Below are 20,013 nucleotides of genomic sequence, written 5' to 3' on the forward strand. Positions count from 1 at the left end.
CCAGGCAGGCGCTGTGCTGCTGAGCTAAACCCTTAACTCCTGCCTCAGCCTTTTGAGTGCTAGGATTTTTTTCAACTTTTTAAGATGTGCTTTATGATCTGGGATGTGATCTGGGTTGGTCAATGTTCTGTGTGAACTTGACAAGAATGTGTATTCTGCGGTTGTTGGATGTAGTCATCTGCACATGTCAACGCTATCAGTTGATGGATGATGCGGTTTAGTTTAGCTCTATCTGACTGACGTGTGTGTGCTGGAACTGTAAATGACCAGCAGAGTAGCAATGAAATCTCCAAATAGAATAGCAGATTGAACTAGTTCTCGCTGTAGTTCCAGCAGTGTTGCCTCACATATTTCAACACTGTTGCTAAGCAATAAGATAGGATTCTGTTTCCTTAGAGAATTAAATTAACCCCCTTGCCATGTAATGCCTTTCTTTGTGTCTGGTAATTTTCCTTGTTCTAAAATGTTTTGTCCATTTGTAATCCCAGCACTTGGGAGTTTGAAGTAGGAAGATCACCGTGCTTTAGAGGCCAGCCTGGGATACCTGGTGGGTTCAAGGCTAGCTTGAACTGCATATTAAGACCCTGTCTCAAAAAAACCACCAAAAACCCAAAAATCTGTTTTGTCTAAAATTAATGTAGTTTCTGGGTGTGGTGGCACATCACAGTACTTGGAAGGCTGAGGCAGGAGGATTGCTGCCAACCTGAACTGCATAGTGAGACCCTGTCTCAAAAAAATAATTAAAAAATTTAAAAATAAATAAGATTAATGTAGTTATTCTACTTTCTTTTGATTAGTGCTAATGTGGTAAATTTCACTCCACCTCTTTACTTTTAATGTAGGTGTCTTCGTATGTAAAGTGGGTTTCTTGTAGATATCATATAGTTGTGTCATTGGTTTTTATTCACCGTGTCATTCTCTTTCAATTTTTGTATTTATACCATTCATATTTAAAGTAATAACTGATATAATTGAATTAACATCTACCATATTTGTTTCCTGTTCATTCCCCTTATCTTTGGTCTGCTTTTTTTCTTCTTCTGTGGTTTTAATTGTGCATTTTATGATTCCATTTTCTTTTTTCCCCTGTTAATAAATTAATTTTACAAATTTTTTTAGTGGCTGCCCTTGAGTTTACATTTAAACTACTCTTAGTCCACTTTCACATAACAATATACCACTTCTAGTGTAGGAATCTTATAGCATTCTTTGTAATATTCTCAACCTTTACTTTAATGTTATTTCTTAGTTTTTCTCTTTTTATTTATTTATTTATTTTTTGTCTTTTTGAGACAGGGTCTCACTATGCAGTTCAGGCTGGCCTTGAGCTCACTTTGTAGCCTAGGCTGGTCTCAAACTTGCAACGATCCTCCTGCCTCAGCCTCCCGAGTGCTGGGATTACAGGCGTGTGCCACCACGCCCGGTTCTTAGTTTTTTCCTATGTATATATTTCTTTCCTATGTACATAGTGTACTTAAAGGAAAAACACACGTCTGCTGATTTTTTTTTCACTTAATACATTGACAGCACAAGCACAAGGTAATTTCAAATAAGATTATTCATTTTACAAACGCTTACGTACTTCTTGTTTCTACCATATAAAAAAATAGAATAGAGGAAACATGACCAACGTGTAGGTACCGTAGGTACCGCAAAGCCTAAACTCTCATATATCGAGGGCAATTTTGGCCCTTAGCCTGCTGTTTAATTAGTTAAGTGACTTCATTGTGCTATGTTAGTGTTTTTGAGCGCCTATAAAAAGGCTTAATTAAAAACATTAAAGTAATTATGTTGCTTATCCCTTAGTTTCTCTTTCTATATAATGACTCCTAGGGCAGAACCTCTTCCTCAGGGCATGACGAAAGATGAAAGAGAGATAACAGCGGAAGATAGAAAACATCCAAATAAGCACATTGTGCTGAGTGCAGTGTCCTGCATGACCTCACCTGCGCGGAATGTGAGAAAACCAAAGGTGGAAAAGCGCAGAGCAGGCGGGTGGGAGCCAGGAATGCGGGTGGGGGCAATGGGGAGATGCGGGTCAAGGTACAAAGTTTCAGTCTGGATGAATAAATTCCACAGATCTAGTGTACAGCATGGTGACCACGGTAACTAATAACGCATTTCATACTTGGAAAGAAGAGAGAGCAATTTCAAGCATTTCAACACACACAGTAAGTATGTGCAGTGACGGATATGTTCATTAGCCTTGATTGGATCATTTTATGGTGCACACATCTATCAAAACACCATGTTGTACACCGTGAAAATATATAATTATTGTGTGTTGATTTTATCTTGATGAAGTTGGAGTAAAATTAAAGAACACACCCAACTTAATTTTGTTGTTGTTGTTGTTGTTGTTTTGAGACAGGGTTTTGCAGTGTAGCCCAGGCTGCCTTGAAGTCTCAGCGATCCTCCTGCCTCCGGCTCCTGAGTGCTGGGATGACAGACGGGCGCCGCCACACCTGGCTCAAACTTAAAATGTGAATGTTTAGTCTCATCTTAGAATTTTCGCTGGGGAAGCAACAAGACACAGTTGAAAGGGTGACACCAGGCTCAGGCCGTCTCCAGCCCGGGAAAGGGTGCTGAGCCCATGGTCACCTCTGGCAGCTGTGAGAAGGAGCCTTCCTGGGCAAGGGCAGCAGATGGCACCGGACGGGCCAGCGCAGGTGCTCCAGAGACGCTGGGCCGGAGGAGCGGGCCGCGGCGCTGGCTGGGAAAGAGGATGAGTCTGTGCTCGGGTAAGAAGTGCATATTCCATCTCTGCCCTGCCTGTCCCTGGGAGACCTCTCCGTTCTCTTTTGCTTTTCTTTTCTTTTTTTTTCTTCTGAGACAGGGTCCCACTATGCACTTCAGGCTGCCCTTGAGTTCACTTTGTAGCCTAGGCTGGCCTCGAACTCACAACAATCCTCCTGCCCGGAGTGCTGGGATCAGAAGAGCGCACCACCATGCCGGTGAGACCCCTCTGTTCTCACGCGTGGTCTTTGTTCCAGTTCCTCACACAGCTCCTGAGACTGTTGCCATTTGGGGAGTGATAACATCTGATCCAGGCCGGAGTCCCTGGGGATTCCTGGGTGGTGGCAGCAGCTTTAACCCTGCTGAGCTGACTCTGGGGGCCCCTGGGGGGTGGAAGGGGGTGACAGAGGTGGTTGTGGGCACCAGCCATGTGACTGGAGGGTGGGCTGTCCTCCCTTCCCCTCCCTTCCCCTCCCTCCCCTCCCCTTCCATCTCTTCTCCATCTCCTCTCTTCTCCTCTCCTCTTCTCTTTTTCTCTCTGTGTGTTTTGGTTTTTTTTGAGACAGAGTCACCTTATGTAGTCCAGCCTAGTCTTGAACTCACTATGTAACCCAGGCTGACCTTAACCTCTGGACGATCTTCCTGCCTCAGCCTCCAGAGAGCAGGGATTTCAGATGTGCGCCACCACACCCAGCTTGCTCCTTCCTTCTCTCCCTCCCTTTGCTCATCCCTCCTCCCAGAGATGGAACCCAGGGCCTTAGAGATGTTGGGCAAGCGCCCTACTTCTGAGCTACATCCCTAGCTCCCAAGGCTGGGACTTTCAGCCTCATCCTCCCCACACGGACAGAAACACACACACAGACAGAAACACACACACAGACACAAATACACACAGACGCAAATACACACAGACGCAAATACACACAGACACAAATACACACAGACGCAAACACACACACAGACACAAACACACACAGACACAAACACACAAACACACACAGACACACACACAGACAAACACAGACACAAATACAGAGACACAAACACACAGACACACAGACACACACACAGACACAAACATACACAGACACAAATACACAGACACAAACACACACACACACAAACACACACACACACAAACACACACACACACAAACACACACAGACACAAACACACATACCTCTGCAGAGGGGAGGGGATAAGGCCATATTAACCAGCAACGGTCAATGGAATGAATAAGGCATAGGCCTTATTGATGCCTCCCTGAACCCTCAGGAGGTCAAGGAACGTGAGTTTCAGGGAAGCCGAATGAAGAGCGACCCCAAGGGAAGGCAGGGAGCCCCGCCTCCACCGCCTCGCCCCATCCCTTACCTTGCACCACCTGACCCCACCTGACCCCACCTGACAGCCTTTGTGATGAATGGGCAGCTGAAGTCGGGAGTCTCCCGGAGCGGTTGAGCCACTCCAGCAAGCCCAGGAGGGGGTGGCAGAGCCCAAGGTGCAAGGAACCTGGTTGGTGACTAGCACAAGTGACAAGCTACTCTTTGCGGCAATACCAGAAGTGGGGGGACCCCACTGGGGGGACCCGCCTGTGGGAAGCGACCCCCATGTCCAGGTGGATAGTGTGGGAACCGAGTCAGGATCAGGAAAGCACACCCTGGGTGTGTCTGGTGGGGCGTGGACGTTCGACCTCGGTGCCATGTCTGTCCCCCGCTCTTCCTCTCTGGAGCTAACCGCTTCTCTGCTTCAGGGCCACCATGAACTGAGCAGCTGTCCTCCGCCACACCCTCTGCCACGCTATTCCTGCCTTGGAGCCCACTGACCACGGAACAAATTCCCTGAAAACATGAGCCACATGAACTCTGACCTTTAAGCTGCAGGGGCTGGTACTGTGTTCCAGGGAGGGGACGCTGACTAACACAGGCACCAATCAGAGATCACGTGACAGGAAGGGGCAGGCAGACTAACAGGACAGTCATTCCTGAAGCTGAGGGTTCTGGGACCCAGGGGCCCAAGGGAGGAGGAAGGGGCTGGGCCAGGGGACAGTGGGGTGAGTCCCACTCTGCCGGCCGTTCAAGCGGAGATGCCTGCCTGGTGCTGGAGAATGATCTGGAGCAGCGGGAAATCGCTATGCATGGACCTTGGCTCTGCACACAGCCATGGACTTTGCAGCCTGCGGAGCCACCGTGCATCCAACACAGTGGGACACAGGACAACAGAGGTGACGGGAGCAGGAAAGCTGAGCGAGCGAGCGAGCGGCAGAGAGGACAGCCGGGTGCCGGGGCCGGAAGCCCTCCTCGGTTTTCGGGGGAGGGGGTGTCGCTTTCATGTGCTTGCTTGTTTGTTGCAGGCCTGGAGATATTAGCTGTCTCCTCCCAAGAGTGACTTCGTCCTGAGGACCTGGGCGGACTTCTTCACCACTGCTGAGGGGCCTGATGTCTGTGTGTAGGTGACAGCAATGTGTTGTGTCACACTGGACCTCAGGGACAGGCAGAGAGGAGACCGTTGTGAAATAAGTTGCATTCCTGCTTCTCTCTTAGAAGGCTGTGGTTAGACCCACAAGAAAGATTGTTTCATATGGTTGGGCAGGTTGCACACTGACCAAAACTAGAGGGGCCATTTCACACCTTGTGTAGGGTATAAACTGGACGAGAAACCACAGGCAGATGGCAGCCTTCAGGAGGGGGACATCTTTTCCTAATTTGCATTTCTGATTGAACCCAGGACCTTTGGAATGAGCTACATTCCCAGCCCTTCTTCCTCCCTCCCTCCCTTCCTCTCTCTCTCTCTCTCTTTCTTTCTTTCCTTTGACAGGATGTTGCTAAGTCTCTAAATTGCCTACATGAGCTCCCACTTGGTATCCTTCTGCCTCAGCCTCCCAAATAGCCAAGATTACAGCACACACTACCACATCTGTCTAATTTCCAGCCTTTTAAACCATGATTTGAGCCAGGTGTGGTGGTGCACGCCTGTAATCCCAGCACTCAGGAGGCTGAGGCAGGAGGATCTTTGAGAGTTCAAGGCCAGCCTGGGCTACAAAGTGAGTGCAAGGCCAGCCTGAACTGCATAGCGAGACCATCTCAAAAAGACAAAACAAAACAAAACAAAAAAACCCATGATTTAAAAGAAATGGGAATGAAAGGAAATGAAGAGCCGGGCCCATTTAAGACTCTCATAATAACTGCGTTGCTGAGCATGGCTACAAGGTATTGAGTGATTACTGCGTGCTCCCATGGTTTAAAGCAGAACACCATGAGTTCTCATGTGACCTGTGGATCCTGTCCCAGGTTAGGAGACGTCCCCAGTACAGCCCAGTTCTGGATGGCCCGCAGCCACCCATTTCTCTGGTCACTAAGGCCTCTCCACTGTGACATGCCAAGCAAACTAAGGTCACGTCCTTGTCCTTTCAGGACGGTATCTGTCCATTTACCTGACTCAGCAGTTGTTTTCTCAATCACCACATTTTGCCAGCGGGAAACTCCTGAGCAGTTAAGTGCAGGTCCTGCCTGAGCAGTGTCCACTGGGTGCTGTGTGGGGCCTCCAAGGTCCACAAGCAGGCTCTGCCAGGCTGCAGCGCCCCACATGGTTTGGGTGTGCTATTTTTATTTATTTATTTTTTTGGTCTTTTTGAGACAAGGTCTCCCTGTGCAGTTCAGGCTGGCCTTGAGCTCACTTTGTAGCCCAGGCTGGTCTAAAATTAGCAAAGATCTTCCTGCCTCAGCCTCCCGAGTGCTGGGATTACAGTTGTGCGCCACCGTGCCCGACTCAGTGTACTATTTTTAAAATGCTCCTGAGATAGCAGCTTTGTGGGGATGAGGGCTGTGTTTTGCTAATGCTATAAAATAAACAGCAGCTGGCACATAGTATACCCGCCAAAACACTGAGTGAAGTCTGAAATGGGGGTGCACACCTATAATCCCAGCACTCTGGGAGGCTGAGGCAGGAGGATCACAAGTTTAAGGCTAGCCTGGGTAATATAGCAATTTATCAAGGCCCTGTTTCAAAGTATTAAATAGAAAAGAACTGGGAATATAGCTCAGTGAGAAGGCCCTGAATTCCATTTCCAGCAACAAAACCAAACCAAATTCCTGCTGAGTGAATGAATGTATCCTTGCTCTTAGCGCTCTGGGAGAATATGTGACACCAACCACCCCCTCCCTCAAAAAAGAGACAATGGCTTTCTTAACTCTTGTGCATTTTACTGTAGAGCAGCACATATTGTGGGATACTAACAGTGTCTTTTTCCTGTCTTCTTCAATGTATCCCTAGTTACAACAGAGCAAAAGTTTCTGTCCCACAAGGATTTGGAGGACAGCTAGGCTGGACCAGGAGCCGGGCTGCAAGAAGGAGCCCTGTGCCTGGGGCGGCCCCTGCTGGCATGGGCGGGAAGGGGCTCCCAGGAACTGCCCAGGCTTTCCCTGGAGGACCTCAGGTTACAGGGTGGAAGACCTTAGGTTATAGGTCAGAGAACCTCAGGTCAAATGTCAGAGAACCGGTCTTGCATCCCAGGAAGGCCCTTAGAGACACATATTACAAATGGGGAGACCAAGGTCCAGAGAGGTCACTTGGCTTTTTCTGAGGTCACACAGCCAGTTACGTCCAGAGGGGTGAGAAGTTGGATTCCTGACCTGTGCCTCCCAAATTAGCAATGAGGGGCTGAATCCTAATTCTAGTCTCTTCCGCCTTTGTGAAAATTAACAGTTACCCATAAATCTACGGTGCCTGTTTTTTTCCGACTGATGCCCTCCGCTTCATAGCTATATTGGGAACCAGGCAGAGGTCCAGTATATTTTTAAAAATCACTGCTTCTGGATCCTAGGTGCTCCACTGGTGTGGATTTCCTTAAGAACTGGAGTGGTCACCTCTGCCTACCCGCTCCTTTCACAGGTCTTGTATTTTGAAGGTCTTCCCACCCCAGTATTGTGATCAAAGCCAGGCCCTTGCAAATGCTAGACAAGCTCCCCACCATTGAAATTCATCTTCAGCCCTTTGTATTTTTAATTTTGAGACAGGTTGGCTTTTTTTTTTTTTAGGTATCAAGAATTGAACTCAGGACCTTGCACTTGCCAGGCAGACGCTTGTACCACTGAGCTATATCCCTGGCCTGAGACAGGTTGGCTTTGAACTTACAATCCTCCTGCCTCAGACTCCCAAGTAGTCTGGATTACAGGTGTGTGCCAACACCACTGCCTGCCTGAAGGTTTCGAATCTACCAAACAAAGCACACATTAGGATAAAAATGTTCTTGTTTTAAAATGTATAGACGTGCCAGGTGTGGTGGTGCATACCTGTAATCCCAGCACTTGGGAAGCTGAGGCAGGAGGATCATTGTGAGTTTGAGACCAGCCTGGGCTATAAAGTAAGCTCAAGGCCAGCCTGAACTGCATAGTGAGACCATGTCTTAACAAGCCAAAAATAAATAAAAAGTACAGACGCATCAACCATTATGCACCCTACTGATATTATCAAATGAAATTAAAAATCTAAAACATGATAGTAATTGCTACATGGTAAACATGCTAAAAATGTTGGCTAGTATGATAACATAATTTGTTGGCTGTGGTGGCACAAGCCTGAAATGCCAGCACGCTGGAGGCTGAGGCAAGAGGGTCATTGTGAGTTCCAGGCCAGCCTGGGCTACAAAGTGAGTTCAAGACCAGCCTGAACTGCATAGTGAGATAGTGAGACCCTGTCTTAAAAAGACCAAAAAAAAAAAGAAATACACACACACACACACACACACACACACACAAAATTACATAATAACAGCCACAGTGTGTGTGTGAGGGTATCAGTCTACACAGCCTTATGGAGGATACCTGGAGCCCCCTAACCCTGGGCCAGGTGCTGACTCTAAGCCTTCAATCTTCCAGGCTGGGTGTGGGACACACTGTTCCCATGTAGAATGGTATTTTTTGTTTTTGAGACAAGGTCTCACTATGTAGCTCAGGCTGACCTCAACCTTGCAGTGACTTCCTGCCTCAGTGCTGGGATGACAGGGTGCACCTCCCAGGTTCCCTCCTTCGAGCTTTCAGGGTTCTTCACATCTCTGAATGGCTCTGTGACACTGTGACCAATGGTCACCTCCCACTGTCAACCAAATCCTATGCTTTCTCCTTTAAAGTAGCACACTACTTGAATGCCTTATCACAATGGAGGGTGTGTCGGCGCTGGAAATCATAACTTGGAACCAGCAAGCATCAAAAATGGGTGTGTGGTCTGAAAGCATCTCCCTACAATGGTCCACGGTACCAGGGAAAACCCAGTAACTCACAGTACAAGGCAGACACTGGGCACCACCGAACATGATGGGCCCAGGGAACGACCTAACTCCATTTCCACAGGATGGACCAGGGCTGCAGGATCTGAACATAATCATATGGAGACCTCACCGAGACCCCCAAAAGAAATGTCCAGCTATCGAAAAGGACCCCGTACTCCAGATTGTCATAAAAGACAAAACCAAAACGAAACATAGAAACATTCATACTCTAGGGGCAAAATAACTAACCCCAATCCTGGCCTAGAGAGGACCTGTTTGCATAGGGGGAAAGGCTGTAAAGCACATTATCAGGTCAGCTGTCAACTAGAATATGGATGAGAGGGTATATGAAAGTATTGCATTAAGGTTCCATGTACCGAACCTGAATTATGTTTTTAATGTAAAAAACACCTCCTGTGTGGCATGTTGTTTTTTATTTTTTTCTGGTTTTTCTCCAGTACTGGGAATTGAATTCACGACCTTGTGCTTGCCAGGCAGGCGCTGTACTGCTGAGCTAAATCCCCACCCCAAGCTAAATCCCCAGCCCTGTGGCATGTTCTTTAACAGAGACAAGCTGCACTCTCAGTAAGAGATGTGCCATGGAGCTGTGACAGCCCCCTGTGAAGGTGAGCCTGGCAGACAGGTGCTGCCTAGATCTCACCCAACAGGTACCGAGCACTCTCCACGCCAGGGCTCCAACTACTCCCCACGTAGCACCACAATACCCTGGCTTTCTACTTCGTTTCTTTGTGTTTCTTTTTACTCTGCTTTTCTAACTTGGGTGGAAAACTTTATTTTACCTTTGAATTTTTTCTTTTGATAACAAAGTCATGGGCTGGGGAGATAGCTCAGCAGTGCAGCACCTGACTGGCAAGTGCAAGGTCCTGAGTTTGATTCCTGATACCAAAAAACAAACAAAAAAAGAAGTCATTTAATACTGTGAATTTGCTATGGTTAGAAGTCTGGTTTTTATATACAGTGTTCTTGTTTTTGTTTCTAATGTAAAACAAAAACAACTAGAATTTAAGGTAAAGGTTGAGCTTCTTACATGCACCACTAAAGACAGTTTCCTGGATTATCCACTGAGATGTTTTAAGATGGTAGAAAATAGAATGTTCCACTATGGTGTGCTCATTAAGGATAGTCAAAATGAATGCACAGAACAGTTATCGGATTGGCTAAAAGAGGCTCCACTTTTCAGAAGTCAGGAAAAATCCTTGAGTTGAGCCCAGAAGCAAATATTCTGGCCTGCTAGGGTCACTCAGAGTTCATGGTTCTTAAGAGATGCAGCTGAAGGAAGACAACGCTGTTTTATTATCTTCCAAGCAAGTGTGCTGGGAGTGGGGTACTTCCTGTTTCCTGCCCGTTCTGTTAGTCTTTCCTTTGCCTAAAATGATGAGGTGACCACATAAATAAAAGCCCAAGTTATCCAGTCCCAGTTCCACACGTCTATATGGCTTTCAGTGTTGTGTCTATTAGCGTCGCCTCACTTTCCTTCTAACACTGCATCACCTGTGGTTTGACCTAATGGGCTGGCAGCTTTGCCGAAGCGTTTACACCCTATGAACAATACACCTGGCTGCAGCATCAGTTAGGAACAAGGGCAAAGAATAACTGAACTAACATAGTGGAGAGTCCTCAACCAACTCCCTATTAGGCCAAACCAAGTCTTGTAAAAGAAAATCAAACAGTTGAGTTTCTCCTACCTGGGGCAACCCATCGGCTTGTTCTTGAACTTTATCATTCAGAAGCACAAACGCAAACAGCACAAGAGAGGACAGCCAGCTCGCGGGTGCCATGTCGTTTGGTCCACATCTCCCCTAGATCAGTTCCTCATCAGCATGTGAATTAGAGTTGGTTCCGCAGACACAGGTTATGGGCACCTTGGTTGTCACTGTAAGGGACAGGTTTCGAATATATCCTGTAGAGGCCCAGGCAGCAGCTCTGCATCAGAGTATGTGCTTGGCATACACCAGGCTCAGGGTTTAATCCCTAGCACCAAAAGCAAACCAGAAAAAGTATCCTACTAAATCCACATACTCAAAACTGGGAGAAACCTGGGCACCAAACAATGGAAACCAGTATCTCCAACTCCCCTGGGGGAAGCCTGTGCTTCGACAGGTACACTGATGAAAGGGGGTTAGTGCATCCCGCTAGCATGGAGCACTGGTGGTTCAGAGTCGCCTGCCAGGAAGACATACAATTTCCAGCCCTGTCGTGAATGGGTGGAATCTTCTGGGGTCTCTCCAAGGACTGTAGACATATTAACCTAAATAATGACATACCCCATTGCTCAGGGACAGGATCATGTTCTCCAAAGAGATTCTCCAAAAGCTTTTCTCATATATATTTAACATTTCTAACCCATTAATTTCACTTTACCTCAGAGGTGGTTGCTGAATGTTGCTAGCCCTTGAGGAATATTTTTGATGAGTCAAGCGGAAACATAAATTAACATTTTTAATGGATGAATCTTATCAGAGTTTTTGTAGAACACTTTAATAAAAGATACCTCATCGGTATTCCAGAGGAAGGACAACAAATCCATCTCTCCAAAAAAGTTCCTCAAGCACCTATGGCCTGATTGAGTCTGAAAAATGAGTTGCCTATGTAAGGATTAGTCCCAGAATTAGAATGGTCAGAAAAATAAATAAAAGTTTTGTGATTTAAAGTAGTTAGTTACCAAGTGAATTTGTCCTGCTGGCTGTGATAGTGTAACTGGTACCAGACTGCTATTCCCAGCATAAATAACAAGAGAAAGTAGGAGACAACTATTTTCAGGCATTGGACCACAGGTGGCAAAGAAGTGTGACCCTCCAGAGATGGGAAACTCATCAGGTGAGTTGCATACTTTCCTGGCCATGATATGGGATGGTGGGCTGGAAATATGGTCCCACTGATGTGAGGAGGCGGAGGGCTTGGGGATAGTGAAGCAGATTTGTGGAGTAGACTTAAGGAAGCCACCGTGCAGAGGGGACAGGGCTCATCCTTGGCTGAAGGTGGGCTCTGCTTGAACAGGGCAAACTATGCAACAATCAACAGAAAACAGCTGCTAGAGGAGGACGAGTGCAGAACAGAAATAGGGAGGGAACAGCAACTAAAAATTAAGATGTGTGGGTGTATCAGTCAGGGTTTTACTGGAGAAACAGATATAACACAGGATGTACAAATTATAAGAAATGACAAGATTGGCTTACGACGGTCAGCCAGAGAGTTGTATGAGGAAGTGTGCAGAGGGTGTCTGCACACTGAAGACCGAAGGAGTCAGTCCAGGGTCTGGAGTTCATTGCAGAGTTCCGTGCAAGTCCGTACCAGGAGGCCGATGAGTCTGCGATGGAAGGCTGAAGGACCCAAGGTGGAAGCCGAAGAGTCTGCACTAGAAGCCAGGAGACTAAGCCCAAGCTGAAGGTGAAGACTGGAGCTCCTCCAAAAGGAATGGAAGTACCTCTGTCCTTCCTCATTTCCCTTTTATATTATCTAGGTGATGATCCACCCTCGGGTGGCTCCTCTACACCCTAGGGTGAAGAATTGCTGAGCCAATTGCTGAGCCAAGTTTAGTTATGCTTCTAAATTTCTCAAAATGACATAATCAGTCAACACTACAGTGGGGCTAGGGATATAGCTCAGTGGTACAGTGCCTGCCTGGCAAGTGCAAGATCCTTAGTTCCATTCTCGGTACAAAAAAAAAAAAAAAAAGATGTGTTATATATGTACACCAAGTTTCCACAATGAGTACAATCATGATGTACCACATGAACTAATGAAAATACAAAAGACTAGAAATACCAGAGTTTGAGTGGGGATGAATCAACCAGAACTGACAGAGCTTAGTACTACTTCAGTCACTGAGCCGAGAAACCAGAGCCAATGGCACGGGAATAAAGACTAGCTCTTGTATCTAGCTCCTAACTTTTTCTCCTCCTATCTGCAGATGGGAACAACCTCATCTCTTCCTGGATTCTCTGTTCAGATGTCTTCTTAACCACAGGGATCAGTCCCACACTAAAATCCTTCAAAGAGATTTTATATCCCCGTGTAGTAACAAGTCGCCTCTGTATCCATTTGGGGAAAACAAGACACGGCCACTCCTTGGCAGCCCAAAGTATAATGTCATACTTCAACTATATCTGTACTATAAGGAGCAGAACAAATGGTCAGCGGTGCTTTACATTCAAGCCTTTATGGCCCTCTCCCAGAGGCCTGATCTGTACCCTCCTCTTTTTCATAGAATAACTCCTCAGCAACCTGCTCAGTCAGTACCCTCTGAGATAAAGGACACCTCCTGAGTGCACCCCATGCTAGGCTTGGGGCTCCTTACTAGAGGGTCTTAGACTCAGGGAACCCAGCAAGTTAGCCTACCACTGCTTGACCCCTTCAAGAAGTGGTAGGCACCGGTGTATGGAGTCCATGAAGTTGGTCCCTTTTTAGTTACAGATATTGACCAGGGCAAGGACACCCTGGGTAGATTGTCTGCAGGTCCCGAAGAGTTTGCTGACAGTTTCCAGATCCTAATGATAGCTTCTGAGCAGACCTGGTGAGATGTTCAACTCACCCTCTTTTCTTGTTGCACAGCAGCAGAAAAGAAAAAAAAAAAAAAAGGCATTATCAAGGCTGCAGAGTAGGCCAGTGATGAAGCCTGTAGCTTCACCCTCTGATAATCAGCTGCTTGCAGAGTGATTTGGGTCTCAGGAAGGGCCTGAGTGGAATTATAACACAGGCGGTGGAGAAGATAAGCAAAAGTGACACATCCTGGCCATTTTAGCTGGTATGCCACAAGGGATGCCCAAACCTGTGAATTACAGTAAGCTCAGGTCTATGAGTCAGGGCCCCAGGAAGAACCAAGTTGCTCCTCAGCTTTGGCTTGAAGAGTCTCTCTGTAAATACACTTAGATTCTGTCTGAGTCTAGAGAACTTCAGATTATTCTAAGGACATACTTTATCAGTCAGTCAGCTCCAGATATTAGAAAAAAAGCTCCAGAAACTCCACCTGAGCCTACAAACCAAAATAAGCTGTGTTAGTTACTTTTTTCTTGTTGCTGAGACAAAATACCCGACACCCAAAGTTAAAGGGAGAAAGGTTTATTCAGCTCACAGTACTAGTTGGCTGACTCCAAGGCACAGAGGCACATGGCAGATGGGCAATCATTCATGGTGGTGGAAGACAGCAAAAGCAAGCTAGAAGGAAGGAGAGAGGGAGAGAGAGACAAGACTCTTTCTGTCCCTTATATTGTATGCAGATTACCTGCCTAGGGTGGGCATAGCACTCACACCCATAGTCCCAGCACTGGGACATGAATCAGTCACAAACTCTAGATTCAGCTGCCTGGGAAAAGCCTGCCCCCATGGTATCATGAGGCTTGGGGGGACATCCAGACACAAACCATAGCATAAACCAATTTGTGAATGAAGAGTATCTGGGGCTCTATAACCATGATGAAGTAGAGGACAAATGAGAACTGGATAAGGAAAGGAGACAACAAAAATGAAATTTTATTGATTTTTGGTTTTGTTTTGAGACAAGGTCTCACTTTGTAGTTCAGGCTGGCTTTGAACTCACTGTGTAGTCCAGATTGGCCTCAAACTTGACAACAATCCTCCTGTTTCAGCCTCCCAAGTGCTAATGCTTGTATTACAGGCATGTGGCACCACACCAGACATGAAAATTGAAATTTTTTTGTTTTTTTGAGACAGGGTCTCACTGTGTAGTTCAGGCCGGCTTTGAGTTCACTATGCAGTACAAGCTGGCCTCAAACTCACAGTGATCCTCCTGCCTCAGCCTCCTGAGTGCTGGGATTATAGGCATGTGTCACTGTGCATGGCAAAAATGGAAATTTTAAAATTGTGCTTTAAAGAAAAACTGCAGCCTCAGAACACAACCTGGTTTATTTACTTTTTTCCTTCTCCCAAAACACCAAACGTGGGCGGCTCCCTTTCAGCTGCAAATGGGGCTGTCCATTCCCCTTTTAGTGTAAATGGTCCTCTTCCACCCATGAACAGACTGTCCTTTTGGGGTTTTCCATAGGAACAGACCATTATCATAGTGATACAGGAAAATGAAAACTCCCAACCTGAGTGATATCTAGGAGGAGTTCATGTTCTCTAAAATCGAAGAATGAATTTTAGAAACAATGGAGGTTAAGAGCAGAATATATTTATTGAGGGAAAGAAAAGAAAGCTTCTGTCCGAAAGAGGGACAGAAGAGGCGCCCGAGTGGGTTGCCCAAGCCTCTGTCTTTTCTAGGGACTTTTACAGAGTAAAACCACTAGGTGAGGCGGGTCCAAGGTAAAGGAAAAATGGACAAAACTATGGTCAGCCAATAAGAATTGCTCAGGTAAAACTGATTAAACTGGGATCAAATGGGGAAGCGAGTCACATAGCAAGCAGGCATGAACACAGAACAGGGGCTTTTCCTGTAAGGGGTTGGGTCAATGACTCTTCAAGGTGAGGGCTATCTATTTAGAATATCAATCCCTGATGTTTACACCTAGGGAGGTATGTGGGTGCATTTGTTTAGTCTTTTGTCTTGAGGTCTGGCCCACAGGTATCTTATCTTGTCTTTCATGTTGGCTTCTTCGAGGATCTAGCCCTGTCTGACTGCCTATAGTATTTCTAGCTAACTCAGCTGCCTATAACAATAGGGGTGGGCTATCCTCTCCCACCCACTAACACTAAGACTAGAGATTATCGAATCCCACAGATTTCCACCTCCCCCAAACACATAAAGGATCCCCAGTACTCAACTCTATTGTGCCTCATTTCTTTGAGCACCCGCACTCCACTCTCAAGTGCGTCCTATATCTCCCTCTATTAAATCTTTCTCATGTATCTTTTACTCCTGTGTCCTGAAAATTCTTTTTCCATGATGGGCATCAGGATTGCATAAATTCCTTGGGGACCCTCAGACCCAGGCCATAACAAAGCCATCAGGGAAATATTACCTAATACAAGATCTTACGACTCTATGAAACACTTCTTTTGTCACTAAGATACATGAAATAGATAGTTGGATTCACCTCCCCAGGGTAAAACTTGAACCACTTGAGACACCAGAAGACAAAGAAGGACCACAAACTTCATACACTTGTCAGCCAATAAACAACCTCAAGTTTCTTTTAGGAGAAACCACCAACCGCTCTAGTGAACCAGAAGGATGAAGCAGCTTGCCCCCTTCTAAGTAGATTGTGTAAATAGTCTCACTACTGTCTTGTTTATTACACTTACTGAAATAATCGTTGTACCTGATTCATAAAAGGGGCCATGGCCAAATGCATCAGAGCGCTCTCTGGTTTGTAAATATCGTGTGTGTGCTTGTCTGTCTGTCTGTCCAATTTATGCTAATGACCAGTTGCAACACCTATAGCTGTTTTGTTTGAACTCAACAATTTTTTTTCCTTCCCTTTGCATTTTTTGCGATTTCATAGAAAACAGTTTAAGTTAAAATATTATGTCTACAATTTAAATTGGTTTATAGATAAAATAAATGTCATTGAAGCTAAGGACATGTTTCTACCCTGGTTGCTAGCCAATCAAAATGATGTCAAGACTGATTTTACAAATGCAATGTCTATTGTTGTATGCGTATAATAATTAGGGGGTCTTTCATTGGTCTAAAATAATCTGTTGGGGCTGGGGATATAGCTCAGCAGCACAAGCACTTGCCTGGCAAGCACAAGGTCCTGAATTCAATTCCTGGTACCCAAAAGAAAGTGTTAATTGTTATAATATGATTCTCATAGGTCATCTAAAAATAAAAATATTCTGTTATGATAGATAAATGGAGACCCTTTGGGCTTGAGAAAACTGCTGGACAAGACTCCCCTTGGTGAAGAAAGGAGTAGCTGCCTGGAAACATTTATACTAGTCATTATTCACTAATGGAACTCCCTATAATTTGAAAGCCCTTTTGGGAGATACACCCCAATAAACATTGCTAACCATATTATTATGTTTACATTGGCTATCATCAAAAGGTTAAGTTTTTGTGGGCAAAACAAGAAGATTTTCTTATTAAAAGATGCTCTTGATATAAAACTAGATTAAGAGATATGTTTCCAAGTAGCTGTGACACTCATCATTGCTAACTTCATGTTATACTAAGTGTATTAATGTTTTCTAGGTCTTCAAAGATATAAAACTAGGCTTCTTTTAGACTCAGATATCTATCTGCCCTTCTCTTGTGTGCCAGCTACTTGTGACAAGAGGTGCACGTCAAGTCAGCATGAGACCACTAGTCAAATGATAATTTTAAAAAAAAGTTTATGTGATGAGTATGTTATACACGTGTCACTACACTTAGAGATGGTCAGGCACTGAGCAGTCTGGACAATGCCACATGCCAAAACTTAAAGAGTAGACATTAAAAACTTATAGATGGGTACTTTCTTCTTTGATGACATCCTATTGAGGAATATCAAATTAGGCGAGAGCTTTTTTGTGTCACTTAATGTCCTGCAATTAAATGGAGATGATGGATTAAAAGACTATTCTAAATGTAGATGGACATTTAAGTGTGTTTCAAAGGTAATTTCAGGCATAGTAGTGCATACCTATAATCCAAGCACTCAGAAGGTTGAGACAGGAGGATCACCATGAATTTAAGGCCAGCCTGGTTTACATAGTGAGTTCAAGGGCAGCCTGAAGTACACAACAAGACCCTGTCTCAAGAAAAAAGATAATAATATCATCGTAATTGTCATGATAAAATGGTATGTGTGATCCCAGACTTGAAATTATACTACAAAGCTACTGTGATAAAAGCAGCATGGTACTGGCAAAAAAAAAATCAGACCTGAGAATTAGTAGAACAGATTAGAAGATACACAAATAACTGCAGACATACTCAGCCACTTACATTTGACAAAAGGGCCAAACAGATTCACTGGAAGAAAGATAGCCTCTTTAATAAGTGGTGCTAGAAAAACTGACTTTGTACATGAAGAAGATTAAAATTAGACCCATATCTTCCACCATTCACTACACTAAAATCAAAATGAATCAAAGATGTAAATGTTAAAACAGAAACATTACATCTGCTGGAAGATAGGATAGGTGCAACTCTTGAAGACATTGGTGTAGGCAAAGACTTTATGAACAAAACCCCGATCACACACAAAATATCACAATGAATCAATTTGGATCACATCTTATTAAAAAACTTTTGCACAGCAAGAGAAACCAACAACAGAGTGAAAAGACAATCCACAGTGTGGGAAAAATTTTTTGCCAGCTATTCCTCAGACAAAGGATTACTATCCAGAATATATAAAGAAGCCCAAAATATCAGACCTCCCTAAATTAAAGACCTCATCTAAAAATAGGCATCTGAGATGAATACACACTTCTCAGATGACAAAATATAAACAGCAAATAAATACATGGAAAAATGTTCAACATTCTTCACATTCAAGAGATGTAAAAATTTTTTTTTTTTTGTATTTTTGAGACAGCATCTCACTATGCAGTTCAGGCTGGCCTTGAGCTCACTTTGTAGCCTAGGGCTGGTCTCAAACTTGCAACAATCCTCCTGCCTCAGCTTCCTGAGTGCTGGGATTACAGATGTGCACCATCATGCCGGGCCAAGAGATGTAAATTAAAACAATACTGACATTCCATCTCATTTCAGAATGAATGGCTATTATCAAGAAATCAACCAATAATAAATGATGGAGAAGTTGTGGGAAAAAAGAAACCCTTCACTGTTGATGGGAGTGCAGACTGGTGGAACCACTATGGAAATCAGTGTGGAGATTCCACAAAAAACTAGCACTAGGGGCTGGGGAGATAGCTCAATGGCATAAGTGCCTGCCTGGCAAGCACAAGGTCATGAGTTTGATCCCCAGTATTGCAAAAACAACAACAACAACAACAAAAACCAAAAACTAGCACTAGAGGTTTCATTTGATCTAGCTATTTCCCTTCTTGGTATCTTCCCAAAAGAATTAAAAGCATCATACCACAGTGATATATGCTAGTGGCACAGTCTGTAATAACCAAATCTTGGAAACAGCCCAAATTCCCATCAATTGGTGAATGGATGAAGATGTGGGTTTTTTTCATTTATTTTTATTTTTTGTCTTTTTTTGAGACAGGGTCTCACTATGTAATTCAGGCCGGCCTTGAGCTCACTTTGTAGCCCAGGCTGGTCTCAAACTCGCAATGACCCTCCTGCCTCAGCCTTCCGAGTGCTGGGATTGCAGGCATGTGCCACCTCACCTGGCTGGGTTTTTTTTTTTTTAATACAATAAAGTATCACTCTGTCATAAAGAAGATTAAGATCCAGACATTTCTAGGTAAATGGATGCACCTTGAGACCATTCTCTTAAGTGAAATAAATCAGACAAATGTGCGTAAATACTGTATCGTTTCTCTGGTGTGAGACAACAAAAGCATAAATAAGGACCAAAATGTATAGTAGGTATTGTGAAATAGGAATAAAATGTTCAAATGGGGAGAGGAACAAGGGGAGAGGAGGGAAGGAAAGAAAAGTAAAAAAAATAAGGAAAAAATGGAAACAAAGCTTTTGTAAGTGGGGAGGGGAAGAGGGGTTTAAGGGTGGGTAAGGGAGTGGGAAAAAAAGGAAAGAAGTTATATCATGTACAGGTACAAATTCTCTCTGATGAATGTGATCATTATATATATCTAAATGTACCAATAAAATCTGTTTGGAAAAATAAAACAACATAAAATGTTATGTATGGCTCTTGATCAAGTTTTCTCTGTAAAACTTTACAATTGTTACCTGTTAACATGCTATAGGGATTCAACTTCTAAGACATGGTTCTTACCATGACTGGTAAGAACATAACAGTCCTCTAGCTATACTTTGTATTTCAAAATGCTTGATGAGAATATAATAGTTAAACTCACTACTCCCACTTCAATACTGGTGCAACTGACCTTCTGAGTGTTCAACAACTAAGGCTTGGTGATCAAAGTTAAAAGTCAACATGCCTGCAACCTCAGCACTCAGGAGGCTGAGGCAGGAGGACTATTGTGAGATTGAGGCCAGCTTGGG

General features: G+C 44.6%; 1 long non-coding RNA gene across 2 annotated transcripts in view; it reads right to left on the minus strand.

The window, feature by feature from the left end:
* Positions 1–5,132: 5,132 nt before the first annotated feature.
* Positions 5,133–20,013, minus strand: part of LOC102016588 — a 16,471-nt gene continuing 1,590 nt past the window's right edge. Inside the window, exons 1-3 of one of the 2 annotated variants that reach the window (XR_001233249.1) lie at positions 12,197–12,235; positions 10,706–10,893; positions 5,133–5,216 (exon numbers count right to left, since the gene is read on the minus strand). This is a non-coding gene — a long non-coding RNA (uncharacterized LOC102016588). Of the gene's footprint in view, positions 5,217–10,705; positions 10,894–12,196; positions 12,236–20,013 lie in introns of those variants that run through there. The other variant, XR_260319.2, reaches the window with a different exon arrangement.

This window comes from Chinchilla lanigera, unplaced genomic scaffold (genome assembly GCF_000276665.1).
Source record: "Chinchilla lanigera isolate Chin_1 unplaced genomic scaffold, ChiLan1.0 scaffold00014, whole genome shotgun sequence".
NCBI lineage: Eukaryota > Metazoa > Chordata > Mammalia > Rodentia > Chinchillidae > Chinchilla > Chinchilla lanigera.